This window comes from Alligator mississippiensis, chromosome 1 (genome assembly GCF_030867095.1).
Source record: "Alligator mississippiensis isolate rAllMis1 chromosome 1, rAllMis1, whole genome shotgun sequence".
In the NCBI taxonomy this organism is placed as follows: Eukaryota; Metazoa; Chordata; order Crocodylia; family Alligatoridae; genus Alligator; species Alligator mississippiensis.
In genome coordinates this window covers 292,821,763-292,832,502 of record NC_081824.1, presented here as the reverse complement: position 1 = coordinate 292,832,502, position 10,740 = coordinate 292,821,763, and the positions used below count along the sequence as shown (strand labels likewise).

Sequence of the window (10,740 nt, the reverse complement as noted above, 5' to 3'; positions counted from 1 at the left end):
TTGTTTTAATTCCTTTTAGCCATCATGAAGTTCTCCAAGCACTCCCATTACATGTTCCATCTTGGTTCAACAGAAGCATTAGCTTACAGCTTCTCTTTTTGGAAGCTGTATCTCACCTCTAACATCTGTGTTGCTCTTTGGCTATCCAGTATTCATGGCTGTGAATGATTATTTTCTTTGGGAGGAAAAAGTGGATGAGAGCATCCGGTATATTTCTTGGTGCCTCCCTGTTTATTTACAAAGAATGAACACAAAAATCCTGAAGAAACAGGCAATTTCCTTGTTTGTAGTTTCCTTGTTTGTGTGGCCTTCTAATTCTCTGCCCCAAGGAATTCTGGGCCTGCCTCCAGCACTGCAGCAGAGAGGGCTCAGTGGTAATACCAAAGAAGTAAGACCTGCCCACCTCTCCTGCCTCTCAAGACATTTCCAAAAATGGGACAGTGAGGTGCCCCCATGCTGCCACTTTGGAGTATTTTGGAAACCCAGGTACTCACTGTCTCATTTTCAGGGTGGGGGTGCATATAACAAGAGCAGGAGGTGAAGGGCTACCATTTGGACATAGGCTATGTCTCTTTGCTCCCTGTCAGGACCAGTCCCAATTGTCTCCTTGTCTGTTGGATCTCTTCCTGCCTCTCTCTCTCACAGTTTGCAAAGCAAATCCCTGACCTCTGCATCTGCAGTCAGAGGACACGGCAGCCCACTAGGGTGGCCATCGTAGAGGACAGTCCAGTTGTCCTCTGTCCTCTATTGATATGAAATCCAATGCCTTCTCTTGAAAAAGAGAACAATAGAGGACACAAAAGGCATCAGGTTTCGTATCAATAGAGGACAGAGGACAGAGTAGCAGAAAACTGGAATGTCTTCTGTGATGGCCACCCTACAGCCCACACAGTTTACCTTCTTAACAGACTGTGCTATGCAGCCCACTGCTTGGACCAGTGGTTTCCACAGTTTTTATCTAACTTGCTACACAAAGGTACTTCTTTGTTTCTATAAACAAGCCTAAAAGAACAGTGCTTAGCACAAACATGGGATTTATTTGGGTCTGCAATTGTCCATGGATCAGACACCTGTTCAATGGCAGTCATTAACTCCTCATAGTACAACAGCTAAATGCCTGGCATTGGATGCTGGGCTGTATCACAGCACAGAGGCAGGAGGCCATCAGTGGCTTTAGGTTAACCTCACGCCTCTGGAATTTGGGCTGCTCTAGGGACAAAATAGTACCAAATTGAAACCTGCAACTGCTCTAAATTATGGTAGGCTCTCCAGGGCTTCCTAAGGGCTCTGTCTCCCCTAGTGACTTATGCACCAGCCTGTCTCCCTTACCCCCAGCACACACACATTACCATGTGAGAAGAGGAAGAAGAAAGGGAGTCAACCTTACATTTCTCCTGCATAGCACCTACATGCCACTGTAAAAACCTAATGGCTCCAGAGCAAGGGGTGGAATCAACCCCTTCTGGTTCATGTTGATCCTGTGGTTAGTTGCTTTGGGTAAGTATCACTGCATCCCTTCTAACGGGTACTCCCAAAATACCTGCCTGGGAAATGGGTACCACAAGTCATTGTCCTGTCCAGCATTATTACTGGAAGCATCAACTCCAAGAGGGAAGTAATGTCACAGGAAAAGCCAAACATTACATGTCTGAACTACAGCATGTCTGCATTCCAGAGACAAAGCAACACTCATGATATTTTGAAAGGTAAAAAGGGAAAAGTATTTTCCCCTCTCAGTGTTTACCTCCCCACCAAAATCTCATAATGGGCTTGCATCCAAGAGTCTGCCAAAGGCACCCCTTTGGAGAACAATAGCAACTAACCAAAAGTGGAACCAGCCCTGCTAGGTGTTGACTCCCTGTCTGAGAGCCGTTTGGCCTTCTCTCACTTATTTTCATGCAAAGGTAGATTTCCAAATAAAATATATTTTATAGGGTCCCCTGGTTCCCTGAAATAACTATTTGGTAAAATTTTAGACCAAGTGACATGCTGTTAAACTATGATTGTTTATACAATTCCCTGGATGTACGTAGAGCTTTATAAAAATATAAAATGGGTAGCTGCCTCCTCAGAATAGCTTAAAATCTAAACACAGCACAACAACAAATAATGATAAACTGCAGAGTGGGAGCTGAGGAAATAGTTTTAACCAAAGAAAATCATTTGGTATGGACTTCGTATCTGAAAAAAGACCAGCGTGTTATTTTTAATTGCTATTTTAGCCCTAGCATTTCTGCTTAAAGAGCTTCTTCCTGACCTGTTTATTTGTATTTGCATTGAGATATTTACCTCATCAGTGTCTCCAAAGAGACTACAGGATTCTTGTGGTAAACTCCCTGCAAGTTTATTTTAAGAAGACCTCCGGCATGCTCCAGCATTCAAAATTTCACACACATACCACTCAGCTCATACAGATGGATAAAGAGTTACCAACACAAATATTTTAAAGGCTTTTTGAACACTGTCCCCCTCTTCTGGATGTTAGCCTCTTGAAAAGAGCTACCTATATAGTGACAGGGTCCTATTTTGACTTCTACATTGTAAATACAGGGAGGGAAAGAAAATGGAAAGATCCTCTTGTACTTTTGCAAAATAGTACCAAGTTGATACCAGCCAGCTCCCCCACCCCTGCCTGCCTGCGGCCCCATCCCACATAGGGAGGTTTGGTGAGCTGCTGTGTGGGGTAGGGGGCTGACCTGGCCCACAACAGCTCCCCAAACCTCCCTATGTGGCCCATGGACCCAAATAATTGCTCACGCCTGCTCCAGCTCCTGGCATTTCTACTACTACTACTTCCTGGTCTGGACAGAGTCCCCTCCTGCTGCTCCTGTCCCTTCTTCTTGTCCATGTCACTCTGCACCCTACTAACTTCTGCCTTATCCTGGCTCTTGACACTCTTTCTCTGTATTATCCCTATTCCACCCCACCAGCTCCCATCTTTTTACCTGTCTCTTGGCTCCTAAAGCTAAGCCCCCTTTGCTGCCAGGTTCCTATTTCTCTCCCAGAAGCTCCACCCCCCATCCCACTGACATTAGGCCCTTTCTCCTCTTCCCTGCCCCATTCCTCACCCTTTTGCACTTGAGTCAAGCAGGTTCCTCCTTCACCCCCTGACAGTCTGAGCCTCCTGCAAGTTGTGGTATCCCAGAAGTCCTGTTCATGCTCTGTAGCCATGAGATGGAGTGCACTCAATTATTCTGGGGAATAACACAGATATACAGAATCCTGACACGCCAAGCAGGTGAGGGAATGGAGCATGCTTTCTCCTTCTGTGGGAACAGAGTATGTCTTTCAACAACACAGATCAAATTAAAATTTATTCTAGTGATGAGGAGAAGACAGGTAATGGGAGGAGCAGTATTATAATCATGTTTGGAACAGGCGCTACTTGGTCACAAGGGACTTCATCTCTCCCAATACCCACATTCACTGGGACAGTTCATGGTGCTGAACCACCTCTCCTCAGGGACGTTAAGGGCACTCCCCTGGTGATTGCACTCCTCCTCAGGCCTAGCCTTACCTGTGTGGTGTGGTGTGCTCCGCTCCACAGTCTGGTAGGAAACATCTCTGTTTGGGGAGGTTTACTTATGAAAACTAAATCTGAAAACATTGCCATTTAAAGCATGACCCCATCCCAGGCCTCCCCCTGAGTCAGGGTTCACACTGAGTCATCTTCCCATGTTGAATTCTTCATAGGCACCAGTCACTTTGTTCTGAATAAGTTGGGGCAGACCCAGAAATCCAAGCTGGCTCTCTCAGAAAACCTGTCTGACTGACCATCGACTCCTCCATTCTCCCAGGAAGTTGAGCTGCTCATCCAACAGGAAAACAGTTGATGGGACAGCTGTAGAAGAAAATTGGTCAAACTCTAGAGCAGTAGTTCTCAACCTTTTTAGATTCAAGGTACTCGTCATCAGACTCAAGACACCCCTCCATAACTTTTGTGAATTGAGTTGCACCCCATTTAAAAAAAACTAATTCATTTATTAAAGTCCTTATATTCCTTACAGAGAAGCCAGGTAGTGGGATGTGGGAACAGCCAAGCAAGGAGAGTAAGATTCTTCCCTTATCTGCTTAACTCCTCACACCTGGAGCTTGAGCTTGCCCTTATCTGCTTTTCTCCTCCCACTTTCTGTAGCACCCTTCAAAAGATCTCATGACACCCCAGGGGCCCCAAAACCTGGTTGAGAATCACTGCTCTAGAGGCTCCTTCTGTCATCTGAGGAAGGTAAGATCAACTTCAGTTTCTTTCAAGCATCAATCTTGTGAAAATAATAGAAAGGAGGGCCTGTAGTAGATGCCCACTGACTCTTCTGCATCCTGTTGTGTTGGTCTCATTCTCACCAGCCACCTTCATATAGAAGCATTACACTGAGACTGGGGGCCAAATACAGGTGTTTAGCATACCTGCTCCAAACTGTTTAGCAAGAGGAGCACAGCTGTCTCTCTCTGAGGGATCCTGTAAGCTTTGAGAGAGGATGAGGATGGTGCACACACAATCAGGTCAGCACAAGGAGCTGTGAGGAAATGGAACATGATCAATGTACAAAGCATCTTCAGAAATTGACCTGCCAAATGCTATCAAGTGTCTCCTCAGTGAACTGAAACTTTTCAGGGGCTTATACCCTGGACAGATTTAGGTAAATTTTCATAGGACCAGAAAAATCACATATCCCTGATACCCTGGACACCCTCTGTGCCAAATTTCATGTCTCTGCTCCAAAGCACAGAGCCATTAGAGCATCTCCAAAAAGTAGCGGTAAGAATTTATCAAACATTGGCGAAATGATGTATATTTCACTAAATTCATTCTTAAGAACAGCTGAGCACTGCTAGTTGAATCTCTCCCAAAAATATCAGTCTGAGGCAGACACTTGGCATGGAAAATTTCAGCCCAAACAGTTAAAGTTTGGCAAACTCACATGCAACTGAAACAGTGTCTCATAATGGGAAGTGTTGAGCAATCATAATGTGAGCCAGTGTCATCAGCCACACCTATCACACATTTATGCAAGAGGGGCAGTGTAATGACAAGGCCTCATTTTAATCCTACTTAATCTCTGTTTGGAGGGCTCATGGGTGGACATAAGGGAGTGCATAGGTTTTTTCTGATTTTCTGCACAAGGATGAATGTTATCTTCAATACAGACATGCTGCATGGCCACATAAATTACATCTTGACAGATCTGGAGACATTAACAATCTGTAGTCTCAGCATGGTTTGGATAGTGTGCAATAAACAAAGCCTAGGGACGTACACTGAATGCTGAAAATGAACGACAATACTGACTAGCTAACTGCTCCATAAGCACGGTTCACCTTTGCACTGAAAGAGGCTATGGTCATGCAGGACAATAGAAGGCAATCATGTAATTCAGCAGTCCACAACCTTTTAAGGCTGCAGGCTGAACTGGCCAGCTTGGATCAGTCAGGAGGGAAGGCAGGCACTAGGGACTCAGCTGCTGCTGTCACTATTCCCTGTGGGGACATGGGGAGAGCAACTGCTGCCAAAGTCCCACGCTGCCAAATGCCACCGAAGTCTCACATCTCCAGGCTGGATCAAATGACTCCGCAAGCCGGATCTGGCCCACAGGCAATAGGTTACTGGCCCTTGATGTAACTGAACAAGGAACCAAAGCATACACAGAAGGCGCCTATGCTAAGGGGCACCAGCAATTTCATATTTGGCATTTCCTGTCTTTCGGGTGCTTCACTTCAAAACTATTTTTTTAAGGTTTGGTATGCAAAATATATATGCCACATAATACACATAAAAACAGATGTGGATGAATCATTATCTTATTGTAAGTTGTGCCATTAAGGAAAAGCCTTTTCGAATTAGACTCCCAAAGCAAGCAAGGTGTATGCAGAATAGGTACATATCATGTAACTAGTGGAAATTTACTGGGCTAGAGCTGATCAAGTATGCCTGAATGACCTGAAGGAAAAGGGATGGCTGAAAGCTGGCTTGAAACAGACACTGCAGTCCCTGGAAAAGAACTGCAAAAATCTACGTCACTACAAAACACATCAGTGTAGCTTTTGTAGCTTTTTGTGAAAATGCCCATTGTCTCGTGACTTATACATGCATAAGCACAAACACATTTGCTTTCCCTAGAAGGAATTGGGGGAATAAAACACAAACTCTTAATGGCTGATTATCCAGGAACACCAATCATTCAGAACTTCGGTGTGACTCACCTTGCCCACCACACCTCCTTAAGGTAATTCTTAGTTAATATTCACACAAGGCTTTTTCTCAGAAAAAGCTATGAATATCTTACCATTCATTACCAAAACCCTCTTTGCCACTGAGTTCACTTGAAAGAAAAAAAATACACACAGAAAATGTTGCTCTTTCTGGTTCACTGTAATAGAGCATAATTTTTTTTTCAAAAACTTTGTTGCCAGAAGACCCCAGGTTTTCTTTAAAGCTCACTTTATATAACATCCACCTCTCTTCCTGAAAAAAGTAACACAATGAAGAAGTGGGTCAAAAAGCCAAATTAAATGAAAGTTTGCATTTCACTACAAATTATATAACAGAAGTTATATTGTAGACTGCTGGAAAAATGTGAGATGAAAGACTTATTAGTCACCTGGTCCAGCCTTAGGTTGGTACAGAATTGCTCCCTACGCTATATTCTTACATGCTGTGAGAGTCCACTTTCATTTTAATGACTCTACCTAAGGACGCTTCTGCTATTTACCTTGGAAAAACAGAAATGACATTTCTTTATTTCTGCCTGGTCAGTCCCATTCTTCTCCTTTTGAACCAATAATGAAACCACTCTGCACCCATCTGAAACCAAGGGGACTTATGCCATTGACTTTAGTAAGAGCATCAAAGATTTTAAAGCTAGAAGTAATCATTCAGGCATAGGCGACTGGTAGGGGCCGGTACCCCCTGATGGGGCCAGTGCCCCTGCTAACGGCCGATGCTGACGCTGTCAGTAGGGCTGGAGCCCGCCCTGACAGGGTCACCACCTTCGGCAGGTTCTGCAGGTGCCCCCCCCAGGTTCAGGAGGCACCAGTCACTCATGCATTCAGGTTATCTAATTAGACCAACTACCTCACACATCTCGCTTAGTGCTTTCTACTCCAAGGTCATAACCATGGAACCTCATTTTCTTTGATAACAAAAACCCCAATTTTTGGATTAAAAAAGTAACCCAGAATCCACATTTTTCCTGATTAAAATGAAACACCACTAATATATATATCTATATATATAATCTAATATAACTAATATCTATATATTAGTGATGTTTCATTTTAATCACACAAAACTCTGGATTTTGGTTTACATTTTTTAATCTGAAAATCAGGGATTTTTTATCAGAGAAAACCAGGATTCCCTGCTCATAAATCCTGGTTGAGCTAAAGCATGTCTTTTAGAGAGAAACTCAAGATGTACCTCAAAGCCTGAAGTTGGTAAGCCATCTACCAAGTCCCCAAGCAAACACTTCCAATAGTGCTATGCCATTGTTGTAAACATAAATGCACCTTAATACGAGGCTAAATTTGTCTCACTTCCATTTCTAGCCTTTCTTGGCTAGATGGAAGTGTTCTCTCTGCCATCAGAAATCTTTTACCAAGGCAAAAGGTTGGTACCACATAGTTACTAGGGCTGTACAAAGCTTTGAGTGGTGATTCAATTCGGAGAAGATTCGGCCCGATTCAGCGGCCAAATCTCTGAATCCGAATCAAATCAGGGGACCAATTAAAAGGTCCAAACTGATTCAAAGATCTCTGAATCTTTTCCAAAGATTCAGAGAGCTCTGATGATTCGGACAATCCCTGGTGGCTGCAGCAGGGAGCTGCAGCCGGACTCAGGGCTGGTAAATAGGGGCGGGGAGGGGGCTGGAGGAGGGGGGAGGGGACCATGGGGGGACCCCTGCCAGGCCCCATCCCCTGCCCGTTCTCCCAGCCCCCTGACCCCTGCCCACTCCCCCAGCCCCCCCATGGCTGCCCCATCCGCCCCAGCTCCCAGTGCTTTAGAAAAAAGCCTCCACTCACCGGGTGCTGCTGGGCAGAGGGGGCAATCCCCACTGCCCCTCCTGTCCCATGCTACATGGGGAACTCTGCCATGAGCCCCCCAAGACCCCCCCCTTACCCCCCCAGACCCCCCACAGGTATCCTGCCTGCCCCAGCTCCAGCCCTTTAAGAAAAAATAAATAAAAACAAGAAAAGCCCCGGGACTCACTGCTCTTCTTGTGGCCTCAGGGCTTCAGGGGGCTCGTGGCAGAGCCGAATTGATTCAGGACAATGATTCGAATCACCAAATCGAATCACTGTCCCCCAAATCAGACGAATCCAAATCCAAAGCAAAAACTAGCCACTTCACACAGGCCTAATAGGTACCAAGTGCAAGCTCGCCATGTTATTCGCTTCCCTTAGTTAAGCTACATACATTGAGCTTTTTCAGTCTCTGACTGAAAGCCAGATTTTCCAGACCTTGAATCAATTCTGTAGCTGCCCTGTAGCTTTCCAATTTGTCAAAATCTTTTTCAAATGTGGTCACTTCAACTGAGAACAGCATTACAGCAATAGTCCTTGTAATGTTGAACAATGTAGTAATAACCCCTTCTACCTCCTACCTGATATTCCTCTCATTAAATATCCAAGAATTGTATTTGCTCTCATAACTCTGCAAACTCATGATGGCAAAGTCATTCACTGGGATACTGCATTGCAGAATACAGTCCTGTATCTTATAGACATAATCCATGTTCTTTCTTAGATGGGTGATTTTACATTTATCTCTATTAAAACAGATCTTTTTAATGTTAAAATATTGTTCAAAAATGGGCAGTTTACCAAGTGATCCAGGTTGCTCTGTAGAACTGGTTCAACTTTCTCTTCATTTACCATTTTCCATCTCATCTGCAAAATGTATCAGAAACAAAATTATATTTTCCTCCAAGCGGAAGAGATGTAACCCAAGGTATGTGTTTGCAGATACCATTGGTTTCAATGAAAGCTACAGATATGCATGCATGTGTCCAAAAGCAGAATCTAGCTTGGCAGCTACAATACACAATGATACACAAGAATTTCTACTTTCAAATGGACTCTGGAGAAGACACCTTGGACAGGCTTACTCAGGCAGTCTTGAAAGAGCACTGAATAAAGGCAGTAGGCTTGCTGAAGAATGCAGCGGTGGGTTTAGCCACCAAGAGCTTAAATTCTGATACTTCATTAAGCCTGATTACACATGTTACTAAGAGTCAGTGCACACCTTGGACACTGCACTACACAAGTGTACATATTTTTGTTGCATGATCAAGCACAGAAGGCTTCAAGTAAGGTATACACTAAAATACATCATCTAAACAGGGGCTGCCAAACTCATTAGGGCCCCCAAGCTCCTTGCAGGCTGGACCAAGACCCAGAAGTGGTGGTGGGGCATGCAACAATGCAGAGATAAATGCAACCATCACTCACCCCCTCTGCTGCCAATGCATACCCCCAAGAGGGCTCTATAGCTGGGAATTTAGCAGTGGGCCTTGATTCCACTCAGCCTCTACCCTCCAAATTTCCAGCCCCTCTTGCAGCTCTGAATCCTGGGTAAAATGACCCTACAGGCCAGATCTAACCCATAAGCCATGTCTTTGACACCCCTGGTCTAAACTAAGGGTTAATTGTGTGCAGTTCCACCTAAGTGCACAAGTTGGGAAAGGGTGCAAGTAGTCCTCCCTATTTCATGCATTTGTACACAGGTCAGTTATCTTCTTGGTCCCTGCATCTGCAACACAAGCACTAGATGTGTCCTGTGCCATACCTAAGAAGCTGTCTAGGCCAAGGAGGACAGATGACTGGATCCTGCTCAGAGGACAGAAGTGCTCCTGCAGTTGGGATCTTGGGAGGCTGGGAGCCTCTGGGTGCTCCTGCAGCTGGGAGCTTGGCAGGCAGCCAGAGCATGACTCCAGCCAGCCAGGCCACAGTTCTGAGCAGCATGCGCTGTCGCCACATGTGCTGTTCTGCTTCTTTTTGGCATGGTTTTTTTTTTATCCTGGTATCTCCCAGGGTCAAAAACCCCACACACACTGCAAGGTAACAGTGCAGAGAATGCCTGTATGTGCAGTGAGTGGTGCTGCAGATGGGCCTGCAGCGCCACATACCACATGTCCATGCTCATCTGGACACAGCCTAAGTGTACAGACCATGTGGAAGCTTGGTTGGAGTGTTATTGTAGCTGTGAAGGTCCAGGAAATATGTGAGAAACAAGGTTTCTTTTTGTTGATCTCTTTTATTGGACTAATGATATAGTTGGGAGAGATATCAGAGAAGCTTTTGGGCATAAAGTGCCATTTTTCAGGTGACCTTTTGTCACCAAAAGTTTGTCTAATTTCCTTTCCATCCATACAGTTGGTCAATAAGAGAGATCACCAAAAAACCACCAAAACAAAAAAAAACACAAAAACAAAATTTGCTTCTAAATCATTTAGAAGCACAATAAAGTGAGAGACATTTGTCATAACTCCCTAGCTGTGGAAAAGGAAGACCTGGGATGGATTAGAGATGAAGAGAGAGGGATCAGCCCTCTGGGCCTGATACCACTTCAGCAGCAGTCCCTCAATATGAGGATGATGGTCTTCCAGTAATCAAAAAAGTCATGTGTGAGTCTGTAGATAACTGAGGAGGTCAATAAGAGGTCTGCACTTTTGTCCTTGTGTTTGACTACATATTCAACCACTTCATACTTGGATCCAAGCCTGACCTTTATTAATTCTTTAGAAG

The 10,740-nt window shown here is 44.6% G+C and overlaps 1 long non-coding RNA gene across 1 annotated transcript; it reads right to left on the bottom strand.

Moving 5' to 3' along the window:
- Positions 1 to 812: 812 nt before the first annotated feature.
- On the bottom strand, positions 813 to 8,801 carry LOC132247726 (uncharacterized). The gene is made up of 3 exons (XR_009459082.1): positions 8,204 to 8,801; positions 4,405 to 4,514; positions 813 to 3,841 (listed from the first exon to the last, which is right to left on the bottom strand). It is a non-coding gene; the product is annotated as an uncharacterized LOC132247726 (long non-coding RNA).
- Between the last annotated feature and the right edge of the window lie 1,939 nt (positions 8,802 to 10,740).